The sequence below is a fragment of the Pezoporus flaviventris genome, unplaced genomic scaffold (genome assembly GCF_033815535.1).
Source record: "Pezoporus flaviventris isolate CSIRO_AGI_PZ_B2104156 unplaced genomic scaffold, CSIRO_AGI_Pfla_v1 ptg000002l, whole genome shotgun sequence".
NCBI lineage: Eukaryota > Metazoa > Chordata > Aves > Psittaciformes > Psittacidae > Pezoporus > Pezoporus flaviventris.
The window spans coordinates 75,938,616-75,955,994 of record NW_026892550.1 but is presented as its reverse complement, the minus strand read 5'-3'; the positions used below and the strand labels follow the sequence as shown (position 1 = coordinate 75,955,994).

At 41.8% G+C, this 17,379-nt stretch overlaps 1 long non-coding RNA gene across 1 annotated transcript; it reads right to left on the bottom strand.

The window, feature by feature from the left end:
* Window positions 1-13,776: 13,776 nt before the first annotated feature.
* Window positions 13,777-16,537, bottom strand: LOC133275820 (uncharacterized). Its single transcript, XR_009745690.1, has 3 exons — window positions 15,418-16,537; window positions 14,550-14,657; window positions 13,777-14,191 (listed from the first exon to the last, which is right to left on the bottom strand). It is a non-coding gene; the product is annotated as an uncharacterized LOC133275820 (long non-coding RNA).
* Window positions 16,538-17,379: the final 842 nt, after the last annotated feature.

Below are 17,379 nucleotides of genomic sequence, written 5' to 3'. Positions count from 1 at the left end.
ATGTTACAACATTCAGGTTTGATCCTATCTTATTCATCATTTAATGTTGAACTACATTTCTAACCACCTGGGCACCCATTAAAAGGATGTGTGGATTCCCCCATGTTCCCTTTTGCCATAAAGCAGCACAAGTCTGCACAGTACTTTGCAAGTCTGCACAGTGTTTGCGTTCTGCAAACACTGACAAGTGAACAGACACCAATGTGTGCCCGAGGCAAGTGCCTGTGACCACAAACCCCAGCAGGGTTTCTGAAGGTGCAGGTGTTGACACCTCTAGGCAGAGCTGTTTCTGGATATTCCCAGATTTCCTGTCACTGAGGAAAGGGGCACCAACGTGCACGTGAAAGGAATTGTTAGCATCTGGGCAGAAGCTGCAGTATGTGTGCTGCTGTAGCTGTGATGACCTATGGGTATAAGTGAATCCAAGTTTGTAAGGGGAAGCTGTATCTTGTCAGCTTGACTGAATTGGTGTGGAAGTCTGTGTTGGACTTCCTCCTAGTTCTTTTCAAGCTGAATAGTTACTGCTGCTCTTGCCGGTTCTGAACTCCCTGCATCTCCAATCTGACAGAAAATTCCCCAGAACAAAGCACTCCAGTTCTCTCTTCTGCATGACTAAACGTACACACCACTTCTGCTGCCCTGCAGTGCAGTAAATACATCTAAAATCTGATGCCCGAGCTCATCTTAGCATCTTCTGTCTGGACTCTGTTGCTGTCTGCTGAGCAGGCATGCCATCATCTAATAGTGCTTGGAAAAACTCACTCCACCAGCAGCACAAACACATTTGGCTGAGAGCATCACTGAGCACTGGCATAGCAGACAGATGTACAAAACTGTGTGGGAAACTGAAGTTTAAAATGTGGCTGCAGTATCTGGAGAAAGGCCATAGCCAGTACTAAGACTCAATATCAGCAACTACTCAAACAAAAATGTGCCCTTCCTAGGAAGCCAGAGGTTTCTAGGACAGAAATTTGGCTTTGGCACGGCCTTTCTCAGCAAGCCAGATTTCCCATACACCAACCTCAACCATTACCACAAGACAACTGACTGGTGGCACCTAAGGAGCACATGCATACAGTTCAAGGTGTTCAACACATGATGTCTCACTAAGCTTTACCAATTCAGCATATACTAACTATGAAAATGGACACAGTATGAAATCCAGTCTCACATCTTTAACAGCAAGCAGGAAGAGCAGCAAGCACTCACCAGCTTAGAAACAGTAGCCTGGTGAGCTGGTGAAGCTACCCATCTCATTTAGCTCGGAACTGAACCAGGAGTATTCATGGCTATCATGGCTCAGCTAAGCACTGAACCGCAAATGCTCACCTGTGCCACACCTCTTCATGGCAAAACTAGGATACCCGTGAAACACCAAACAACAGCCAACATTTTGCCTCCCCAGCAATCCCCACTTTTTCTAGAAGCAACTTATATTGTTGCAAGCTGACAATGCTCTAAGCAATGCTCACAATTAAAATTCACTGCCTGGCAAAAGCATTTGGCTGAGCATGATATTCTGAAATGGATCAAGACTCACATTTATGCCCCTAAGAGGCAATCATGATGTGACACGTCACAAACTTAGAACACACCAAAGGCATGAACAATTTTCTCTCTGTGATATATTCAGCCTGAAATTCAGCTATGGATGAGGGATTTTCATTTTCCCCCATATGCGTACGATTACTCAGTACACTAGGCAGAATGTCTTTGAAAAGCAAATCCTCCAGAAGCACAGTAGTTAACATATATGAAATGATTTCTAAATAAATCATGCCTACCACTTTTTCTGCCTTACAATGAATTTGGTTAATATGTACATTAAAAGCAGCTCTAACGAAGTGTGTGGATTGTGAAAATTAATTCAAGAGGTAGTTTGGTTGGCAATCCTAACAAAGGCTACATGGGGAAACTGCCAGCGTGTACAGTTTATGTGCAAATGCAGATCTTTGTAGAGTGTTAATCCTGTTCTGCCTCTGCCAAGAGAGAAAGTTTGCTCTGCCCTGTGGCCAGAAGCGCTATTGGCCACTCTTCGTATCTCCCCCTCCCACCAGCTTCACAATTATCAATCAGAAGTCACCCATAAAAAGCTTTCACCACACAACAGTTTGATTTCTACTCCAGACAAGCCTTCAGCAAGGAAGAGTCAAAGAGCTGGGCCATTTGACCTTATGTGCTTTTTTCTTCAACGCACAACATTTATGTCAGCACTGCCAGAAATACAACAACTCGGGTGTGACAGGGCTTCACACCCTCTTAATCACACCTCTTCCTGGAGTCACCCAGTGCCGCACTGACCTGCAGGAGCTAGGGGCTGGCAGATGGGCTAAGCCTGCAGGAACCGTGCCATGGGGGCTTGGCAGAAGGCATGTGCCACTTCTCAGCTCCTCTGCTCTTGCCTGGATAGCAATGCTTGGTTACTTCACCATCTTCTTTGGAATAATTTTGAAAAAAGCCTGTCAGGAAAATGCAAAATGGAGAGTATTTTAGTATTGCACCTGATTTTTCTATTTAAATCCAGTGCCATTTGTTGAGAAATTCTGTTACCCTCCCTGACTAATCCCCAAAATGCACCCAATACCCCCAGTCCACAAAACAGCTGCCTGGTCTCCAGGGTGCCCCCGCAGCTTAATGCACATAGCTTGACTTCCATCAAAGCTGTTTTGTGGTCTTCCTCTTTGGCACTGGTGTAATAACATAAAAGCAGAGTGAAAGCTCATATAAACACTGTAATTTTCACACAGAATACAAAATACTCACCTTGCTCACCATACAGAAACACAGACTTCATGCTGGGCCAGACTTCTGGTCTGATGTGACCAATGGTGTAGGTAGGGGGACAGCTGTCTTCGAAGCCCCAACATACTACAAATCAGCAGGTGGCCCACCACATGCAGGTGTCAAGGAACTGTTATAGAGGCTGCAGAGGCAGCTGCAGCCTTTGCTCAGGCCAAGGGAATTGCAAGGCAACTTGCAATTCCAGCTTGAGGAGACTGAAAACCAGCCCCAGTGCCTGTCTAAGGGAGCATGAGTAGCCCATGGCACCAGGCACAACTTCTGCATTATAAGAAATGCACTGCAGGCATCGCTGTCCCTGGTTTCAGTGTTTTCATCTATTTTCTGTGATTTAATTAGAAATGATGTTATCAGACTGTTCCAAATCTCACAAAGTCCTAACCCTTGATATTGAGGTAAAAACTTCCACAGCTTGACTGTGTATTGCATAAAAAAGCACTGCCTTTCATTGGCTCTTTGTGCTGTATTTTTATTATACTACTTGCAACGGTTTATTATATATTTACTTATATTTTCCAAAATACTCCATAGTCTGAAATGTAAAATATGCTTCAAACGTTTCATGAAACAAGCAAAAATAGCCTTCAAATTTACCAACAATATAGAGGCATCTCCTAGAATGAATCAATAAAACCACCAGGCCATTTTCAAGTAAAATGATACCACACTGCCAGAATGACAAGCACAGAATTACCTCACAGATAACAAACCAGAACCGAATTTGAGAAACCTCATACAGACTTTCTACAGTGAATCATATGGTTTTTTATTGTTTTTTTTTTAGCTTGGGGTTGAAGAAAGGGTGATTCATCCGATTCTGAATTTTTTTTCTGTTTTAATACAACTTTGTTTTCTGCAACACCTTTTAAGTAATGTTGGAAGCACAGAGTAAGAACCAGTTAAATCAGTCCTGGCAGAAGAGAAAAACAAGTCTGTGGACAGGAAGAGGCATTTTCCATCTGCCATTTAGGAAGGAGTGGAGACTCAAAGAGGTACAGTTGTACAAAAAAGCCTCTCTCAGGGTAAAGAAAGTTAATCTCTTTAGCACAGAAATAAAGATTCTGAGGTCAGAGAGAGAAATGGCCAGCATTAGGTGACAATAAGAAACTGGGAGACACGGGCTTTAAAAGCAATGAGGCATTTGGGAGCTGTTTCATAGCCATCAGGTGAGTGCAGGACTTGTGATGTGGACATGCCAGTTTTGTCACAGCCACCAGCTAATAATGTCACCAATGCACTGGGATGGCAGGAGCTGGGGAGGTGGAAGAAGCAGTGGATGAGGATGCAGTGATACCGATTGAGGATGGAGGCAGCATCTAATCCTGTGAGACTACCAAGCACTTGCATGCTCATAGGGCCAAAGAGAAGTGGAACCTAAAGTTTAAAGCCAAGAAGAAAACAAATGCTAAAAAACCAGTAAGAGAAATGTCAGGTTTGTGAGTTTATCTCCTGCCCAAAATAGGGATGCGTGGCTTTGAGATTCCTAGCAAGGAAGCTGAAATAAAACCACCAGTTTTCTTGCTCAGACAGCCAGAGTGACTGTGGGTAGCCACTAGCTGTGTCTAATGCCAGAGAGATTCTTAGCAGTGCCGAGAACACACAGGTCCTGTGTCTTGCAGCAGAAGGTACATGCTACACACTGAAGTCACATACATACCTCTCACCTACAAATTTGGAAGAAAAATACTGCCTGTACATTTAATTCTCAGGGCCTTGGGCAAAATAATTTACTTGGTGAGGTAATAATTTTACTTGGTACAGTTATACTGCACGTACTTGAGCAAAATAATTTACTTGGTACAGTTCTCACCTGAGAAAAACTGTTTGCCAGGAAGGATTTCAAGGAGAAGAGGATGGCTTGACACCTCCATCCAACTGTTCCCAAAGGTGCAGGAGATGTTGCCTCCTGGAGAAGAGGTAGGCAGGCAGGGATCTGGGGAGGTGCAGATGCCCAGTGTGCATCTCCTGGACGTCTGAGTGCTCTGCTTCTCACTTTAAATTGTCTACTCTTGCCATGCATTACAAATGAACACAAAAAAAATAGTACTAAGTTTAGACAAGGGGATTAGGAATTGACTTCTCAAGGTTCCTTCCAGTCCTGTCCTAGGTCATGTTCCAAATATTTCCAATACTGTACCCTTTTTCTAAACAGGCACAGCAGCATCAGAAGTACTTGTGTGGGACTTAGTATTTCCTTTTTTTATCCCACATGTGAGCAACCAACTTCACAATAGGAGGAGTCTGGAGACTGGCTTTGTTACTCAGAGCCATTTGTGCTCCTCATCAAACCTCTCAATCTACTTCCAGCAAACCATTAATGTGTACTGCATTCAGGCAAAATTTGTACAATAGGTGTTCAGCTTTCCATAAAAGCACTAGAGGATTATTTAACCAGTGGTGGGTTTGAGCTGTCTCCTTAGCTCCCAACTGCCCTCACAGGCAGCTGTGCAGCATATAGGCATGAATACCACTGGCAAGGAACAGAACACTACTCACATCACTGGTACTTGAAAGGTTGAAGCTTCGGGTTGTTTTGCTTCCCTCCTAGATAGTGGTTTATCAAAACAAAACCCACCCCACCCTAGTTTCAAAACACCAACATGCAGCACTAAGGTGGGGTAAACTAAGGGCATTCCCTCCCTGTTGTTTAAGAAACATCATTATTGATCTTTATTCAAGCAACAGCAGTTAAGAAACAAGGTATATATGACGCAACTCAAACAAAATGTTTGTTGTGGTCCACGTACAATATCAATTCTTTTTGCATAAGGGCATGTTCCTACTATCTGTACGTATTTCGAAACCATCAAGTTGCACAATGGTGAACATAACTACTACATAGTTGTAATGCTGATACGCCTGTCTGCCTTTCCTGTGGACAGATACTCAAGCATCTCTTATGGCTTACGTGGACAGGAGCAAACTGGATTTCATGAGGGTCTGGATGATGCCTGGCGCAGTGTGGATAACTATGAGGGAAGCTCTGACATGTTCCCGTGTGTTGCTTGCATGCATGTTGAAGATCTCAGGTGTGGGGAGTTGAGGGCAGCTTCCCTGCGCACCAACTCTTTATTTCTAAACAGCAACTGAGCTTACCCTGCACTGCTGTACACACTCCAGGGAAACAAAGCAATAGGAGAGGGTTGGGGTTTGGTGTTTTTTTTGTGTGTGTTTCTTTTTATTTCACTTAGAATAGCCTCAATTAGATTTCTAAAGCAAATAAAGTGCTTTTGCATGCAAAAGGCTGCTTGTCATAGAAAGAAGTCTCCATAAGGAGACTCATTAGCTTGCGCAGGCCAAGTCAGAGGACAGCAACCTCTTCATGACTTATCTTGGATCTTAAGTAAATCCATCAAACGCTTCCCCTGAGCCTCACATCTCCCTAAATCTCAGCCTTTGCAGGAAGGACTACACATACATTTTCTGATCTGTAAAAAAACTGCATGGATTTTGAATTGAAAGACCTCAAGGCATTTCAATATTTAGAAATAAGAACACAGTATCTGCGTTTTAAGTTACTTCCTACTGTATCCTCTTGATAAAAATGAAGGCTACACACCTTCACGATTTTCCATTTACACAGAATTCCATCAGTTTAATCAAAGTGAAACATATGGTACTATTATGGTCCTTGTACCTTCAGATTTCCTTACTGATAACCCACATACTATCCGTTAACCCATTGCATCATTCAAAAGAATAAACAACCTGGGCTTAGCATACAGGAAGCTGAACAAAAAGGAAATAGAAAATATTAGTTTTCATATATATATTTTGACCCTCACACAGTTCAGACAGACGTATTTTTACAAATCAAGGTTATCCCACAGATGAGCCTGTTAAGTTCACTACAGAGACAAAAAGCATTTTTTATTTTTATTTTTCAACTTTGAGACTTTTTTTTTTAAACCACAGTTACCTCAATCCCATGGATGGATCTGGTGGTTAATAAGGGTAGCAAAAGTCAGACTTCCTATTCTCTCTTAACAAGCCATCCAGAATCACCCAGGCTAAAACAAATATGGGCGTTTTCTCCAAGCATTTTTCTTCTGGTTTCGCAAGACTCTCGTGCTTCCCCATTCAGCACACCCTCTTTTCACAAGCTGCATGGAGTTGAAGTTAATATAATATTGCCAAGATGACTGTGAACACAATCAGCTTACAAGGCTGAAATCAATGCAGTAGAGCTTACATTTGCATTAAGTGGGAAAACATGGTGTCATAAGGCACTCAAAAATACCTCAGATGGTGGTGAGATGAAGTGGAAGGCAGATCTTAGACTCATAGAATAGTTTGGGTTCGAAGAGACCCTCAAAAGTCACCAAGTCCAACCTGCCCCTGCAATGAGTCTTCACCCGTAACTTCTTTTGTGCCTTTAAGATGCAGAATGTTGTCATCTCTTATCTCTAAAATTTTATTTGGCATTTCCTAATTAATAGGCTATTAGTGTGCTACAGTTTGCACAGTTTCTGGGCATGGTGAAAAGGGACAGACACAGCCTGAAGGTTGGCAGGAGAATCCTTGATACCCTCCTGAGCTCTCCTGAATGATTAGAGGCTCAGGCATCACGAACAACTCTGTTCACTGAAGTGCCAGACCATGCATCTGCTGAAAATGGTATATATACTGCAATATTAAGGGTTAGGTGTTTGCATAATGCCAAAGATCTGCACCTCAGATTTCAAGCATGTAGATAACAGAAGGGGCACAGGCCTACATATGAGTTTTAAAACAAATTCCAAATATGTAACTTAAAAGGATAGTTGTGATAGACTTGTATCCTGGCAGAGTAGGGAGACAAGAAAAATTCTGGCAACCATACACAAAAAGAGGATTGCTGCATTTAAGCAAAATAAGCAACATTTACTTGGGGATACAGATGGCAAAATCCAGGTGTTTTTTTTTACTTCTACTAAGGTAAGGAAATCTTTCCTCAATTTGAGTAAAAGACAAGTCTTGATCAGCAATAAAAACTGAAAGTGGGGGCTATCTTCCAAGGTAGCTGTTGCTCAGATGCTGGCTGGACATCAGGTTCCTTGTGCGAGGAGGTGAGTAGTTCTCCTGAATACTGAACATTGCCTTGACCTATGTATGTTTTTGCTTTTGCTCTTCCTATTCTCCCCCCATTTGGGGATGAAGTGAGACAGGAGCTGTGAGGGTGCTTACCTGCTGGCTGTGGACAACAACACACCACAGTAAGAAAGACATGGGTGCTTTGAAGAAGCTGAGGTACTCGTGTATATCCTTGGTGTTCGCTGACCCCACATAACCATGCCTCATGCACTTCTACAGTACTGGTGTGTGAAGGGAACATTGTGGCATTTTTCCCTTGTGTTTCTTTTTAATGCCGGTAAAAAAAAACAACTAAATAATAGATGAAGATTTTAACAGCACCCACCCAGGTGAAATTTCCACCTAGACTCCTCAGTCATGATTCAGACAGCTTGCTCTTGGGCAACAGACCACCGCAGATAAGGATGCAGTACACTTTTATACTTAACAGAACTTGCTGGTGGAACTACAGATGACCTACAGCCGAATCCTTCCACCAGCATGTATTAAAACCCTTTCCTATGCAGAATATGCTATACTGATGAAGGACATTTTTTATGTGGTAACATCAGCATGGGTTGCTGTGTCTACTAGAAGTGACTTCACCTCTTCCATTTTCCATGCTTGTGTTCTGGTAGCAATACAGGTATACATTTACTGTAATGTCTATTTTCCATTCTAACAGGTACATACCACTATTACTACTGTAGCATATTCATATGACAGTACAAAGCAAGCAGTATCTTGCTGAGACTTTATCGAGGCAGCATACAGTACTTTTCCTTGAAGGGGATGAGAGGACCACCAAAACTTAAAATTTAATCACGTAACAACTCTAAATACATTATCTTTATCATTGCACCATGATATCTTGTTATTAAAGTCGGCACACAAACACAAATAATTACAGCTGTGTAAGATTTCACAAGATAGGATACTCTTTTTGCTTCTTCAATATTTTGCCAGACCCTATGGTGGGAACGCCTTTATCAGTAATTTAACTAAAAATCTAAGAAATGGGATGCTTTGGTTATTTCTAAAGCTGCTTTTGAAATACATACATCTTAAGCAAATCTTGCACATATATGAAAAAACACTGGGTTAAGCACAGGCTATTTTGTTGTATACAATTTTGTTTCTAGTATTAAAGACTAACTTTGTGAGCCACTCCCATAAACCTTTGGTGGATGTGAATTGTGTTTTTTGGTGATTTTGGTTATTTCAGGGCTGCTTATGAAATCTGTTACTGATTTTTTGCTCATGTTACTGCAATAAAAGAATGTAACTGATAGGTTTGTTCCAAAATTCTTTTTAAAGATTACCCATCAAGAAATCAATACAGGCAGAAGATTATTTCAGGGGACATTCTGGTGGATGTAGGGGATTCCTTGACATACAGTGGATAGCGAGCTAAACACTGAGACAGTGAAGCCGCTGGAAAGGTCAAGAACAGAAGAGCCACATTTCAGCCCCATGCTGTGGGTGTCTGTAGCCTGAGCACAGCTCCACACCACAGTCAGCCCCAGAATGCACTGGACCACCAGGCTGCCTGAAGTCCTCTGTGTGCATGCACTTATGCCTGGGCATGCTGACTTGATTTAACACTGATCCCACTGGAACGAGTAGGTTTTCTCCTACAAGAGTCTCACCTTCCCAAATGTGAAGGTCCTATGTCCAGGAGGTTATTTTTCTTTTCTCTGCTATCTTTCTGTACAGCATAAGGAAATAAATAGTTGTACTACTTTGTAAACCCCCGCTTTTCTGATAAAATGGTTTTTCTTAGCTCTGCCATATTTGCCACCCTTGCACAATGTTAAATGGAAACACTGTCACCTGCAAACAAAATGACAACATACAGATAATTAAATATTGCTCACCACAGCATTGGACAAGAGATACTTGCTATTGCATTCTGCCATTTCACTGTAACCCTGGTGTCAGCTACATAAGAAGGGGAAGAGACAGCAAGATAACTAAGCAGCAGCTGAACTTCTGTCTCTCAGCAGAGCATCTACATGATTATTTTCTGGGGATGTTAAGTGTACTTACACTACTGACACTGTTCACATGTCCACTGGAGCAGCTATGCCTCACATTTACTGAGGGGTTCTTTTAATTAGTTTCTCTGACATTATTACGCTTAACTCAAATGACTAATCAGACCTGAAAAGCTTTCTCAGTACTAGATGGAGACCTGATGAAGGTGTGGATTCAAGCTGCTCTGTTTCATACCAATGTAATAGTTCTCTCTTAGCATTTGGTCTTGCTCATGCTCAATATCACTCTTACAGAAATCTTGGCTCATATTCTAGTTTGGGATATTTAATTTAAACTGAAGAAATGCAGGGCTGAGTTACAGGCTTTTACTTAAGCAAGCCTTGAGTGCTCCATGTTGTGAATTCCCTTGAATTCCTTCAGGAAGGGAAGTAATACACATTTTTTGGAAGTCCAGAGCAAGAGGCAGCCAAAGGACCTAGTCTTTCTAGACAGTGGACAAAATGGGAACTCAAAAATAGCTAAATAAGCCTCTTTAACCCCATTTTCACTAGGTGCTAAGAAGTACTATACAGATCTAAAGAACTAGTAAGGCACAGGAAAGCCCCAACAACTTATATTAGGGCATTTTCCACTAACTTCTCAGGAGCCCTTCAAATCCCAGCAATTTCTTTAACCTGCATTATCCTGAAGCCATGTAAACTGCCTTGAAGTGCCTGGGTAGTTCTAGTTTGGCACATTAGTTTGCCACCTTCCTTTTTTATATCACATTACTTAATCCTCAATATAAAGTAGGAAGGACAAGGACTAATTTCAGAGTTTGTATATGTCAAAGGTCAGGCTTTTCTTGTGTACCTCAAGTTTCTTCTTTGTCCTTCATTTTCTAGAATACCGATTACCTACTGTATGTTGGTGTTGTTTCCGCCTGTGAAAAAAAAGAAAGCAAGCATAGAAATGTTTCAGAACATGTATACTGACTCATAAAGATCTAAGAAAACAGAAATTTAGTCAGATATTAGACTGCTTGCCCAAAAAAGGGAATCTGATTTTTTCATTTGCCGGAAGACATATAAAGTGGCACAAAACACACTGCAGTCACTGAGACAGATGAACAAGGGGAAAAAAAGCAGCTCACTTCAGGCTGGGCATTCCACATCAAACTATGAAGAAACATTTCTTTCCCATCTTTTAAAACTATTTTAAATAGAATAAAACTTCATAATGAAATATAAATGGAAAATTGCAATGCTTGTGTCAAAGTGCCAATATAAAACATTTTAGTATTTCTTAGTTTTGACAGAAATTTGACAACATCAACAAAATCTATCAGGATATTATGAAGAATAGATCTAACAGGGAAAATCTGTGCAGTTGAAGCCTTAAAAGCATTGAACTAGACCTAGCAATAGAGAAGAAAACAAAGCGGCTCAGAGAGTAAGGATAGTTTCCGTGGCATATGATTGTATCAGAGGACAAAATTGCTTTATCTCTGGTCAATTTAAAGTGAAGCGAATGGTGATATTTTTCTCAGAAAAACTCAGCATGGCCAACACAGAAATGCAGAAGGCAGTGGTATTAAGAGAGCCAAAAAAAAAACAGCTACAGGGTCTACTGCTTCCCTGCAATTCTCTGTATTTTTCCCAGCATCTTCCAAAATAACGTTCCTTAATTTTCTCCTGCAGATCCACCACAAATATTGACTTGAAAGAACATCAGCCTCCTTTGATCTCCGGTTATTGTTCTGGAAATTACATCTTTGTCTGCTTTTTTCTTCAGGCTGCTTCTGACATTCTTGTGAGTTTTTCCGTTCTCAGGTTTGATGTTTCCAATTTCCTTCATGTTATCACTTGTTGTGCAGCAGTATCAAGCATAATTATTTTCCAGCCTCTGGAGTCCAATCACCATCTCCTCAGGTGTGGTGCATGATATCAACACACAGCTCCAGGAGATCCAAGGTAGTGTGGCTAAAAGCAGCTGAATATATGCACTTTCTGACCAGTTCAAAGGGCAAGTAAAATGCAATCTTCCCCTTAACATTTTGTTTTGCCTGCTATTGGGCTACAAGCACACATGCAGTTACCAGCAGTGGCTCAGCTAATGGCAGCAACAGGTAAAGGTCTGATTTGAAGGTGAGGCTGGGTAGGACAGTCACATCCTCCTTTCTCCTCCCTCATGCATGCTGAGTGTCGCAGCCCTCGATGCCCAGTGGTGCTGCAATAACTGCTTTTAATCCACTCTTAAATCAGACACCTCAAATGATCAGGGTTAAAACAAGTACTCCACAAAAGATGATGATGTATAACTTCCTAAGCTGTGGGACAATGAAAGATCTCTTAAAAAAATAAAAATATGGAACTGCTACTGAGGCAAGCTTCCACTGTTATCTTAGTCATATTCCCATGGTGTGGAGCAGCATTACTCACATGGTAACAGCATATCTCCTTAGGAAGGCATGGGAAGGCAGTGCAGTATCTGCGCTGTCTCAGCCCAGACAGCCAAGCACCTCCCATGATACACACTGCTGTGACAGCTAGCTCAGCTTAACAGTTGCTTGCCGCAGGAAGGCACATTTTTGGCTGTTTCAGTGACCTAACCTGTTCCTTAAGAGGCAAACACCAAAGCTGGTGCTAGAAGGAGGGGAAAAAAAGGATCTCCTGTGACTTTTCAGCTGGGCCCTCAACACAGGGGGATCAAACTTGCAGAAGGGCAGATTCAAGCAGCCACTTTTGCCCCTCAGCAACCTGGATGCAACCATCCTGGGAGGGAAGGGGGATGCCTGGACCAGAAGTGCAGCACTGGTGCTTCACTATTTATCCATGCCCAGCACAGGCAGGTAGGTTAGAATCATAGAATCATAGAACAGTTAGGGTTGGAAAGGACCTTAAGATCATCTAGTTCCAAGCCCCCTGCATGGGCAGGGACACTTCACACTAAACCATGTCACCCCAGGCCTCATCCAGCCTGCATTCACAACATCCCTGATGAGCAACCCATTCCAGTGCCTCACCACCCTTACAGTAAAGAATTTCCTCCTTATATCCAATCTAAACTTCCCCTTTTTAAGTTTGAACCCATTACCCCATGTCCTATCACTACAGTCCCTAATGAAGAGTCCCTCCCCAGCATCCCTATAGGCCCCCTTCAGATACTGGAAGGCTGCTATGAGGTCTCCACGCAGCCTTCTCTTCTCCAGGCTGAACAGCCCCAACTTCCTCAGCCTATCTTCATACGGGAGGTGCTCCAGTCCCCTGATCATCCTCGTGGCCCTTCTCTGGACTTGTTCCAACAGTTCCACGTCCTTTTTATGTTGAGGACACCAGAACCGCACACAATACTCCAGGTGAGGTCTCACGAGAGCAGAGTAGAGGGGCAGGATCACCTCCTTCGACCTGCTGGTCACGCTCCTTTTGATGCAGCCCAGGATACGGTTGGCTTTCTGGGCTGCAAGCGCACACTGCCGGCCCATGTTCATTTTGTCATCGACCAACACCCCCAAGTCCTTCTCCACAGAACTGCTCTGAATTTCTTCTCTGCCCAACCTGTAGCTGTGCCTGGGATTGCTCCGACCCAGGTGTAGGACCTTGCACTTGGCATGGTTCAGCTTCATGAGGTTGGCATCAGCCCACCTCACAAGCGTGTCAAGGTCCCTCTGGATGGCATTCCTTCTCTCCAGCATATCAACCGAACCTCACAGTTTGGTGTCATCGGCAAACCTGCTGAGGGCGCACTCAATCCCACTGTCCATGTCATCAACAAAGATGTTGAACAAGACTGGTCCCAAAATTGGAAAGGTAGTGGGGCTAAGAAACTACATTAAAATGTCACCAACCAGGGATCTAACAAGTTGTCGGCTTAGTTAAACAGAAAAAGAGAAAACAAGAGTCATAGATAGAGTTTTTCTTGGGTTCAGTAAAAAAGGTAGTTGTGTAATCCTTATAATCAGAGGAAGAGGTTCACAACCAGAAATTCAGCTATATGGAAAGGAATGCTGAATCTTATGATCTTGCTTCTGAGTAAATTCTGGATCCCCAAAAAGACAATTCTTTCCTGGTTATCTGTATGTCCCACATCTGCAGTGAGCATGAGAAAAACGTGGTTTTCCAAAAGTCTCCACTGATCTGGATCTGGACTAACATCTTCAGTGCCTCCTTATTTTTCCCTTGTTAGTTCAGAGAAACATCAGTGTCTACCCAAGGAACAGGGTATCAAGTCTTAGGTCTGCAAGAAGCACATAAATAACAGACAAGAAAAATGCCATTGCCCAGAAGAGTACCTTAAGACAGCAGTTTTACTATTTTCTTGTATAGTCACTTGCAGATGCAGTCATGTTTACTGGCTCAGTTTTCTGGAAAGAAAACACAAGCAAGACAAGACATTAATTTTCCAGTCAAAGGTACAACATTAGAATTTTTTTTTCTTTTATTGAAAAGGAACAACTCCCCTAGCAGGACCAATGAGAGAGTAAAAGCAATTAAAATCTATGGTCTTCTATTGATGTTTCGACACAGAAATTACTGAAACTTATTAAGATTAATCTTGAAGTCATCCATTTGCTATAACTGACAGTGGGTGATCACACTTTCAATCTTTGTTCACACAGAAGTCTTTGACTAATGTTTTCAGATTTTTGTACTCCCACAAACGTACCGAGTAGTTACTTTCACACAAGTAGTCATTTCATTCTATTACAGCAAGTTTTGTACCTTGAATGTTCTTTTTTTCTCGTTTGTTTTCTATTCAGAGGTCTTTGCTTGTTTTTCTGTCTTTCCACAGATTCACTTATAGGGAACGGCGTACATGCTTTTGGGAACCTGCTTGCCAAAGGCAAAACTGTTGGTGAGAACTCAAAGTTTGGGCTGTCATTGCTCACGACTGTGAAGAGAACAGGTTTTGCCAGTTTAAGAGGTTCAGATATCCTGTATTGCCACAACTCAGCTTTCTGGGGAGTCGTGAGGACAGTAGGCACTCACCAGAGCAGAAGGAGGAAGAGCCTTGGTCTTGGATTTACCTTACATGTAAACTTATTTTGCTATTTAGACCACCAGAAAGATTACAGATACTGTTGGTTACCCTAACTGATACTAGTACCACGGTTTATTCTAAACTACCTTACTTGGTTGTCCGTAATTTTTTTAAATTGAATTCTCATTTAGACAGTTTTTATTTTCTAATACCTATGTCATTTCCCACAGTTAATTTCTCTATTTGTCTCCCCTCTTGAGAAATGCTTTTCTCTCATCTCTCCCTGTATTTCATTTCCTTCTCAGACCTCAATCATAATCAAGAGTTATCTTGATTCTTCTCCCTTTCTGAGGTCAAAACAGGCTCACACAGTACATCTTGAAACATTTCCATTATTGTTTCCACTGAACGCAAGAAAATATGTTGACTTCATTCAAAAAGGATAAAATTAAACCGGAGATAATTTTCATAAATTAGATGTACAGATTTCACAGCTCAGAAACAAGGATGTCAAACGTGTCCAGCTTATACAGCCTCCTACACAGAAGCCACAAGGTTTCAGCGCTAAGTCACTGAAACCACAGTGTTCAGCTTTTTATCCAAGACTACCTTTACCAAATGGGTGCTGCCGCTTCAGTGCAATCGACTGATCACACAGTAGTTTTTCCAAGGTTCACTTAAGGGGCTGACCTGTGAGAAAAAATTAAACCTGTTATGCAAAGCAACTGTGCTATACAGCTTTTCAAATCTGCATGTGTGTGCATATATAAAAGATGTATCTGTAGGTACAGGCACACACGTTTTTATCTGTTGTATATGTCTAGTCATAGATGAAGACAGAAACAGACAGCTGAAAAAAATTTACTGAGAAAAGCTGTTTTTTCAAACATACTAAGGTTTCATCTGTTAAGCACAGTATGAGCTAGTCACCTTAGAGCATTCCCTGACCTGCTGTAAACAACAGCAGATTTATTTAAGCACAAAGTCCTAACAAGGTACATCATATTCACAGAGCAATTCATGTATGAGAAACACAATAGTTAGTATTGCTATTTAAGATATTTCTCTACTGGTACAGTTAAATCCACATCAGAGATTTTATGGATGTAAATGCCTGACAAATAACAACAAATCATGTCTGAGTGGTACTATTATACCTGCAAGAATCTTAAACAGACCAGGCTGAAGAGTTAAAACTTCCCTAAATCCTCTTCCTGAAAATGATTCTGCCAGAAATGGCATTTCAGACACAGTTAAAGGCCTGAATGATGTTTGCGCTGGCGCCAAGCTGCTGCTCCTGGAATGATTCTGCTGAGTGATACCCACTGGCCCCCTCAGCCTTAAGTGCTAAGAAGGTACTTGTTGCATAGGTGATCCAGTTTTGATCAGTAGTAAAGCCAGGAGAAAAGGAGTTTCTGACTTCTAGCAACTCATAGCTAATTGCAAATATGTCACTTGTGCAATGGAGAAAGTAGAGTTGATAATGAAATGACTGCAATAAAAACAAAGCAAACCAAACAAACACTCAAAGCCTCTGCAAGAGGAATTTTTAACCTGGACCATTTTAACGACCCAAGCTACTGTAACAGAGGCTCTTCAATACTGTGATGCAGACACACCGCAGAGTGGCAGTGACCTAAAGTAGAAAGCTCTTAAAATAACTTTGAGGCTGAAGAAAGCACTTCCATTACTACATCCTGAAATCTGCTGAGGTTGCTTCTGCCTCTTCCCTGCTGCAGGAACTGAAATACAAGAAGGATCTGATGGCTGATCCAATGGTTTGCAGCATGCATAGTGGCAGCACACAGATGAAGTTGAGAAGCTGGTCTGCAAGCAGGTACTTGGAGTCATTTCAAGTGGAGGCAGACCACATCCTCCAGTGCAATCTCACAGCCCCACTGTCCTCACTATTTCTTGCTGTGCCACAGAGATAGTATGACACGGAACTGTTCCTGGTAAGACAAAAAAAGGGCAGGAGAACAATGTGAATGTGTTTATAGAGCATGAAATCAACACTACCATAAAAAATACTGTTCTAACAGAAACTGTGCGTACACTGTCAATATATACACATATATGAAGGAGAGTACAATCTGTAATACTCTGGAAGTACCTGAAAACCAGAAACTGAAACTAGTTAGAAATAAAAGTGGTACTCAGTCATCTGCTTCTACCAGTAATGCCAAAAGATAAAACATAACAAAAAGTTAAAAACTCCATTTTATTTTAAAGATAACTTTATGTAGAATATATTTCTAAGGAAAGCAAAATCAGATCAGATTTGTTGGAGAGAAGGGAAAGAGGACCATAGTCTCACTGCCTATCCCCTGTATTTTGCTCTAGGCTCTGCAAGAGGGGAACAACTGCACTACTACAGATATCCTATGCCAGAACAGCAGCCTCACAAACCTTGAAGTGACTTCCAAAAGACCCTGTAACATCAAACCTTTAATTTTGATACAGAAATATGAGCTATAGTGAAAAGATGATCTCCAGCCACGTCAGGATACACCAAGGCCCAGCTGCCAGTGGAATAGTTATGTACGCAGTGCATTCCTCCACACTGTGGTA